Genomic DNA, 9580 nt, shown 5'->3' on the forward strand with positions numbered 1-9580 from the left:
CCTTTGACAAGTGTTTTCTGAAAGTCCAAGTACACTATATCAACTGATATAATTCAGTTTTTATAATCAGTCTAATAATACTGTTCTTTACTGTAGCGTCAACCAATTTGCCTGGTTCTGAAGTTAGGCTTACGAGCCTGTAAATTACCAGGATCACCTCTGGAGCCTTTAAAAAAAAACTGGCATTACATTAGCTACCCAGTAGTCATCTGGTACAGATGCTTTTTAAGCAATAGGTTACATACCATAGTTAGTAGCTCTGCAACTTCATATTTGAGTTCTTTCAGAACTCTTGGATGAATACTGTCTGGTCCAGGTGACTTATTATGGTTTAATTTATCAGTTTGTTCCATAATCTTCTCTATTGAAACTTCAATCTGGCACAGTTCCTCAGATCTGTGGAAATCTCCCTCACATCCTCTGCAGTGAAGACGGATGCAAAGAATTCATTTAGCTTCTCTTCAATGGCTTTGTCTTCCTTATCACCCTGATCATCCAGTCGCTCCACTGATTGTTTGGCAGGCTTCCTGCTTCAGATGTACTTAAATTTTTTGCGGTTAGATTTTGTGTTTCTTGCTAGTTGCTCTTCAAAATTCTTTTTGGGCCTGCCTTATTATACTTTTACACCTGACTTGCCAGAGTTTATGTTCCTTTCTATTTTCCTCAGTGGGATTTGACTTCCAGTTTTTAAAAGGATGCCTTTTTGCCTCTAGCCATCTCTTTTACTCTGCTGTTTAGCCATGGTGGCTTTTTTTGGGGTCCTCTTACGCTTTCATTCTTAATTTGGGGTATACATTTAGTCTGAGCCTGTATTTCAGTGTTTTTAAAAATAGTTTCCATGCAGCTTGCAGGCATTTCACCCTTGTGACTGTTCCTTTTAATTTCCATTTAAGTAGCTTCCTCATTTTTTTTTTAATGTAGTTCCCCTTTTTGAAATTAAATGCAACTGTGGTGAGTTTCTTTGGTGTTTTCCCCTCTAGAAGGATGTTTAAATTTAATTACATTATTGTTGCTATTACCAAGCGGCTCAGCTATATTCACCTCTTGGATCAGATCCTATGCTGCACTTAGGACTACATCAGGAATTGCCCCTCCCTTTGCGGGTTCCAGGACTAGCCGCTCCAAGAAGCGGTCATTTATGGAGTCTAGAAATTTTCTCGCTGCATCCCGTCTTGAGTGACATGTCCGGAATCAACAGGGGGATAGTTGAAATCCCTCATTATTATTGTGTTTTTTGTTTTTGTAAACTCTCTCATCCCCCTGGGCATTTCACGGTCACCATCACCATCCTGGTCAGTAGCATATTCCTACTCCTATATTCTTAATATTCAAGCAGGGAATTCCTATCCATGAAGATTTTATGGTATCTTCACTTAAGATTTTTACTATATTTGACTCATGCTCTTTCACATACAGTGCCACTCCATCAGCACAACCTAGTCGGTCATTCCTCTGTATTTTGTACCCTGTATAACTGTGCCCCATTGATTATAATTGTTCCACCAAGTTTCTATGGTGCCTTTTGTATCAATATCCTCATTTAATACCATTCACTGAAGTTCATCCTTCTTAGTTTTTTCCCTAGCATTTTTATACAAGCACTTATTAAATGTGTCAATATTTAGTGGTCTGCCTTCATGCAATGTAACTGAATGGGACTCATTTTTGACTGTTTCTCTTCAGTTCCTATCTGTACTTTATCAAATTCTGTCCTCACCTCTTTACTAGGATATAGAGTTTCCCCTTTAATAAATTCTCCCCCAAGGGATCCCGCTCTGAGTTGTTTGCTCCTTTGTACTGGTCAGTTTCCCCCCAGCCCTCAGTTTAAAAACTCCTCTAGGACCTTTTCAATTTTACATACCAGCAATCTGAACTGGTTCTGTTTTTATTTAGATGGAGCCCATCCTTCCTGTAGAAGTTCCTCCTTTCCTAAAAAGTTCCCCAGTTCTTAGTAAGCCTAAATCCCTCCTCCAAAAATCATCTCATCCACACATTAAGACTCTGCAGTTCTGCCTGTCTAACTTGCCCTCTATATGGAACGAGAAGCATTTCAGAGATTGCTACCAGGGACATCTTGGACTTTAATTTCTTACCTAGCAGCCTAAATTTGGCCTCCAGGGTCTCTGTCCTACCTTTCCCTAGGTCACTAGTACCTGCATGTAGCACATTCACTAGCTCCTCCCCAGCACTTAAATCGATCTAGATGTCTCGAGAAGTCTGCAACTTTTGCACGCAGCAAGTAATTCACAAACATAACTATTACCTGTCTGATTATAATAACTGGGGTCCCCTCCCCGGAAGGGGTATCCTCTGTGCAAGAGGATACCATGACCTCTGAAAGGAGGGTCCTCCTCCACTTATTTATCAACGCCCTAAATACCACAAATAATTTTCACATTTAACTTTATGCACTGAAAAATCCTATTGACTTCAGCGAGATTTCTCATAGTGTGTAAAATTAAACAGGTACTTAAGCTTTTGCAGGATCTGGTCCAAAGAGACAAGTTCAGGGTTTTGCATCTCTCGTACTAGAGTCCTGGTCTGAAAGTAGGACTTAAAAAGCAAACCTTTCAGTTGTCTGTTTGAAGTATGATCTTTTAAGTTTTTAAGAAAACTCTGTCTGAAAATTTACCACCTACTATGGTGACACTATTTAATACAAAAAGCATACAACAACAAAAGATTATTGGAATGGAAAGAGAAGCTGTACTTGTAAACTAAGAATTCCGTATTAATGAACAAGAGAAACATGCATCATGGTTTAAACACATCTCTAGTTTTCTTAAAGTCATTTCTTGATGTTCCCCGCACTCAAAAACAGAGATTAAAGAATCCAGAGAGCCTTAGAATATAAAGGAAAGCATAATACCTATTTAATATCTGCTTCAGTGCCAAGTAACTTATAAAGTTGTTGACACTACATGACAAACTATGACTACAGTCACATTACTGCCCTTATCTTTCGGGGAAAAAATCAGAAGTCATTTTTTTTTATTATGCAAGAAAATATTGCTGAAATTGCTATAAATAGCTCAGGGACAAGTTAAGACCTTCAGAACTATGGGGAGGAAAAACAATTTTGTTCCTAATTTGACGGCGAAATCACTATATCAATGTAGAATATTTAGTAATGCAAAAGTGCAGGGAAATAAAAAATAAAGAGAAGTAAATAATTTTTAAACCTAGTAATTATTAGTCATTAGGAAAACTTTTTCTAAAACATTCTTAAATACAGTAATACTTTTTTTTAAGAAGGCTATTGTCTCTTGCCTGCATTAAGAACACTATTGAGAAAGATCACACTTAATGCAGTGAATGTCACCTGAATTTAGCAAAACTGGAGCACCAAGACTGGGGGGAGGGGGGTGGAGGAATCTAAGGATTGGGTAAATCACTAAGCTAGATAAAAGGAAAAGTTCTTTACCTGCAGTACTTGATCTCTGGCAGCATGCAGCTATAAAAGGTTCCGACTGCTACGTCTGTGCCTCCAATGACAGACTGGTGGAGCTAACTAGTAAACGGAGAATATAAAACTCTCAGCAGAGCCGCAGTCATGTGACTTGAAGGCAGAGAGTCACAATGCCCCAGCCCTCAATTGTCAGTTCCTTTTCTAGCAACACGGCTGAGGACTCACAGGAAGCAAGTGGGTGAAAGTGGATCTATTATGACCATGTACTTTTGGAGAAAAGAATTACAGATAATTATTTTTCCCTTCCCAGGGATGAGTTTTGATAAGAGAGCCCCATTCCTAGAGGAAAAAGTCAAACTTCCAGAATCTGAACGGTTTACAATGAAACAGAACACTATGCTCAGAAAGCAGCCTGACCAAAGACATTTGGGGCTGGGGTAGAGAGGCTACGTGTTTTTACATGAGAGCAGAGAAAACTTTAGTCAAAATTAGAGACAAAAAGCTCCTCTTCCCATTCACCAAGTGAGGAGAACCTTACTAATCTGGGCTCGATCTTGAACATTCCATCTCTGACCCTGCAAAGGGCATATTTACATTAAGCATGAGTAGTCCCATTAACTTGAATGGGCTCTTCACATGTTTAAAATTAGTGATCAAGTCCTTTATAGTCTCTCCCCAACCTCAAAGCTTTTATAACAGAGAGCAATTGTGAGGTTTTGTATTACCAAGATTTCATTAGTTTCAAAATATTTTCACATTTTGCTAGGCTTGAATTACAAGCTAAACTATGAAGTGAGCTGTAGCTCATGAAAGCTTATGCTCAAATAAATTTGTTAGTCTCGAAGGTGCCACAAGTACTCCTTTTCTTTTTGCGAATACAGACTAACATGGCTGCTACTCTGAAAGCTAAACTACAGTTACTTAAATGAAGAAAGTATCTTTTGCACTGTAGTAACCTTTGCATGTTCGTGAACTATCATATCAGTAAGTAATTAATTCACATGCATCTCCTGGTCGTTAGTGTGAATTATTATTATTAGCAGTATCACAATAGCACCTAGAGGATCAAGATTGGGGCCCCATTGTCGTAGGCACTAAACACATACAGGAAATGACTGTGCCTGCCTTGAAAAAGCATGCAGTCCAAGTAGACAAGGCAGACAAAGAGCAGGAGGAGAAAGAGCAAGAGAGAGGCAAAGTGACTTGATCAAGGTCACCCAGCAGATAAGTGCCACAGACAGGAACAGAAACTGAGTTCTATGAACTCCCAATCCCGAGTTCTATCCACTAGGATATTAAGAAGATTCTGCCATATCGGAACATGAAGGAGACAAGGTCAGAAATAATCAGACAAGAAATAAATTGAAAAAAAAATCACGTCTGAGCACACAAGCCTGAGATAACTACAGTTCGAAACTACAAGTGTGCTACTTTTAGCATAAATACAGATAAGAGCTCCACACTTGAAGTCACAGGATTGCAGGGAAAGCAACATGCTATCTACTCACTAGCAAAGACTGATATACCACACTGGAAAAAAAAATCCTCAAAACAGGCAAAATACAGATGTGAACTAGCCAGCATGATCTCTATACTCCTAATGTAAGCCAAGATTTAAACTACAGTATGATATAGTACTTTGTTATTATTCAATATTGAAGTCAGTGTCTTCCCAGTTTAAAAAACCCAGCCTTCTGGCCAGCAATATTAACAATAGTAATATATCTATGGATGAAAGGTGCTGTATTAAGGCTTTCAAAGTGCTTTACAAAAAGGAATTAGTCATTACCATTTCCATTTCACACATGAAAGACTTGAATCAAACAAGTTAAGTGACTTGACCTGTGTCACCCAGCAGGTCAGTAGCAGAGCTGGAAATAGAATCCAGGTCTTCAAGTCCCAGTCTGATGCCCTACCCACTGAGCCACACCACCACCTGGTGGACAGAGAAACTGGGTGAATGACCCCAGTTCTGAGATTGGAAAGCAAAATACACTATAGAAATAAGCAAATATATATTTAGACTGCAAGCTAATGTGTCTTATCTATGTTCTGCAAAGTGCTTACATTTATGGTACTATAAAGATTTATAAACAACTACCGTGTCAGCATATTCATGGACTCTACAACTCTTTTACAGAAATGAGAGACTGAGGCCATGTCTACATGACAGTCATTAAACCAGCATAACTACAGCACCATAGTGCAGAAGCAGCCTATACCTGCAGAAGGCATTTTTCCATCAGCGTAGGTCCACCACATTGCTGTGTGATGGTAGTTAGAGGTCAATGGAATCATTCTTCCATCAACCTAGCTGCATCTGCACTGGGGGATTAGGTTAGCATAGCGATGTCACTCAGGGAGGTGGATTTTTCACACCCCAAGTAAAGTAGCTATAGCAACCTAAATTTTAAGTGTAGGCAGATCAGGCCTGAAAGTTGGACATGCCTAAACTAATCAGATGTTTAGAAATCTACAAGGAGACTCAGACAAGTTCCTGAATCATGGAGGACAGATGACGATTTCTGCTAATACTTACATGAATGCACAGCTTTTCCTACGAAGAAAGAAAGAGTTAAATGAAAGCAAATTCACTTAACAAGTAAACACCATGCTACTCAAGTTTCCCTCATTTCAATGGGCATTACCCATTTTAGTCCTAAAGTTCCCTACATTCTATATAAATGTGGTGTCTTCTTCACTTTTATTGTTGAAAGTTATTTACATCAGAAATACAGAATCAAGAAGCTGAGTTTCTAGGAAGAAAGTGTTATTTACTCCAGGAGAAGGATTCCTACAGCATTTTGAGCTTCCCACATGAATAATACTTGTATCTCAGTCACACATTGTATCCCACATGAGCCATAGAAGGTTGGGGGGGGGGGGGGGGGAGGGAGAGGAAAAACAGACGACTAAGCCCCATCATTTGCTTAAAGTTAAGATGGTTAAGCAGACACCTAACTATGCAACTCAAAGGTCCTAGTGCAACAAAATTTTCTTCTCTCCATAGGAAAGGACTTAGCAATGCCCTAACCCACAGTTGTAGTCTCTAATCACATATTATGGCTCTTCCAGAATTCTTAGCTTGCTCACACACTATAACAGTCATATGCTAGAAGTCTCAGACACAGAAAAGATCTGTTTTAAAAGCCTCATTTTTGGACATATAGGGAGTAAAAACAGGAATACAGACCATAGCAACCTTTTCACCCACACATATACAGAATAGGGTAACACTGGGGTAATGTTTCAAACCCATGTTAAAAAAAGTTTCACAGTGCAATAGTGATCCCAGCTGGACTGTTTTCTAACATGGTTCGCATGGCCAATCTATATGATGCAATAGGGTTTGGCCTCACTCATGCCAGCAGGACAAACTATGCTAGAACACAATTCAAACGGAAGCAGTGAAGGAGGGGGAACTATGTATTTTGTTTTGATTTTACATGATTTGCAAAGACTCCAGCCTGTGTACACACAGAGCCTAAGGCACTACAGCCATCGCAAGACCTTTATGCCAGACATGTACCTTTCAACAAAAGAAATTCTGATGCCATCTATGCAACCAAAAAGTATCAACTACTACTTCACTTCGAGCATCGTTAGAACAAAAGCTACTAAAAATTCAGTGCCTGATGCAGTTACACTGAAGCACCCTTCACCTGCTCTGGCAGCATGAAAGGGACTTAAATTGGGTGTGATGCCTCTTTATGCTGCCAGAGTGATATGTAAGAACCTTATAGGGTAGGGGTTCTCAAACTTCATTGCACCGTGACCCCTTCAGACAACAAAATTACTACATGACCCTGGGGTAAGTGGCCGGAGCCTGAGCCCTGCCGCCCCTAGTGTGGGGAGAGGGGGCCGGAGCTTGAGCGAGAGCTCAGGCTTCGGCTTCAGCCCCAGCCCCAGGTCCCAGCAAGTCTAATGCTGACCCTGGCGACCCCATTAAAATGGGGTCCCGATCCACAGTTTGAGAACTACTGTTCTAGGGTAACTCAGAATTCAGGTTTCTGAGCTGAAGTGACTAATTTTTCTGAATGTCTATTTCTGTAAGAGACAACATTTAGAGTTGGCTTTTAAAGCCAAAAGTACCGTAAGCACAAAAGTAATTGTTTGATATTTGTAATTCTGCAAGACTATCTTCTATACAAAGTATTTTAAAGAGCTACTTACCGATGCTCTATCAACACGAATGTTTCAGAGTCAAGATACAGAAGACTTATGTTGGCACCTCCTGACACTCCAGGCAAGGGGTATATAATCTTGGCAATAAGGTGAGCAGTCTCTAGAATCAAGATGCATGTATTAATGTTTCAGGTAGTCATTCCGTGAGCTTTTTAGTCCACATTTTCAATAAGCTATAACCATGAGTTACTTCCCAAGGTTAGGTTTATATGATAACATTAATATCATGGGTGTGGTGGAGCAAACTAGTGTTTCTGAATTACAGCCAATTCAGCAAGTTACTTAACTACATACCAATCTTTAAGCATGCAAGTAACCCCATTGAATTGAATGGCGCTGTTTAAATATCTTGCTGAATTGGTGCCTAAATATTGAGAGTAAGATGCTACTTGTAGCAATCTCTTGATCACTGTGAAAAGTGGTGATGACAGAAGGTTGGATCTCAGTCTGTATATGGAGGAAAAGAGGCACAATGTTGGATGTCTCTGGCCAGTAACAGAAATTAAGCTGAACACCAAGCCATTATCATGGCTCAACAATATAGTAATAAATATCTATCTATCTTAGTCTGACCAAGAAGGAAACCTGACAGCTAATTAAATGGATTGCCTTGAACCCCTTCCTCCTCTTCTTTCTGCCCCGTAGCCACAAGAGATTGAAATATCAACTGACAGATTTGAATATACTAATACAAAATGCTAAAGGCCAAAGAAATAAAACTCCCATATAACAACTAATATTAACCAAGGAGGATTTAAAGCACTAGGCATATCTAGTATTTTAGCCCTCTTTTTTCTCTTTAGATATAACCAAACAGATTAGTCTGTCTTAAACAGCAAAGAACATTAACTGGTATGTGTCATTTTTTCCACTGATCATCAGTGGCTTGCTTATTTACCTTTTGCTAGGTAACACCTGCTAGTGTAAATCGCCTTTAAACGCATGCACACACACACAAATTAAGCACAGGTAACTGGATGTGGGACTTCCGGGTATGACTCTTAACATCTCCCCATCCCCTTATCATTCTGCAATGGATATTTTTAGGTCCATGTTTTAAGTAGTTGCTTCTAATTTCTGGGTGTTCAGCTTGAGACAGCTTCAGGCCCTATTTTCATGGGCTGTGAGCACCCTCAACTCCAAGTGAAGTTGTTGGAAGCTCAGCACTACTGGGAAAAGAAAGATCAGGCCCAAATTGGACACCAAGAAACTGAGGCATCCAAAGTCAGAAGATGATGGATACAGGTGTCCATATCAGGAATCTGAGAACATCCCTCACGTGGCCTTCCAGGCTGAATCCAGTGATTAAGAAGCTTCATTTTAGAAGTCTCGCCAAGACTTCTCCATAGCAGCTCCACCATCCTCATCCACCCAAGCTATTCTAACCCATTCTATATTCCAGAACATGTCCTCAATAACCCTTAATTGACCCAGAATGCCCTGACAAGCTTAATTCTAGCAGAAGATAGTAGCATTCTAATTTTCCTCCCTTTAGTCATCATATTTGCCACAGAATTATTAAAAACAAACAAACAAAACTACACCACCACACACCACTTTAAGACCGACAAGAGTCTTTGACCTGGCTTATCTGGCTGGACTTTTGTTCCCTTTCTATCTTGCAGTTTATATTCGTGTTCTGGTTTACCAGTCCCTCCCTCCTCCCCACAAGTACAAACTGTTTCCACATGCCAGAGTTGCTGTTAATAACCTTCTCACTGACAACAGATCAGTCACTTGTATTATCAAAACTACCTTCTTTCAAAGTGTTTGGGAGCCATATTTTCCCTCCATTCAGTCAAACTGTGAAATGCTGTTGCTGTAGGGATTTTCCACATAAAGAAATACATTTCTAAGGTGGGGGGGGGGGGTTGTATATAAGATGACTAAATCAAATCCCTCTCTCAGAAACTAATAGAGAAGTAGGTTAGCTTAGTATAATCTTGATATATCCCCTCCCCCATCTCTGCAAGAAAGAAACTTTTA

General features: G+C 39.7%; 1 protein-coding gene across 1 annotated transcript in view; it reads right to left on the reverse strand.

The window, feature by feature from the left end:
• VDR (vitamin D receptor) overlaps window positions 1-7636 on the reverse strand; it is a 109716-nt gene extending 102080 nt beyond the window's left edge. Inside the window, exon 1 of the mRNA XM_077838547.1 lies at window positions 7583-7636. The gene's annotated coding sequence lies outside the window, so the exon portion shown is untranslated. The remainder of the gene's footprint in view (window positions 1-7582) is intronic.
• Window positions 7637-9580: the final 1944 nt, after the last annotated feature.

Source organism: Eretmochelys imbricata, chromosome 20, assembly GCF_965152235.1.
Source record: "Eretmochelys imbricata isolate rEreImb1 chromosome 20, rEreImb1.hap1, whole genome shotgun sequence".
In the NCBI taxonomy this organism is placed as follows: domain Eukaryota; kingdom Metazoa; phylum Chordata; order Testudines; family Cheloniidae; genus Eretmochelys; species Eretmochelys imbricata.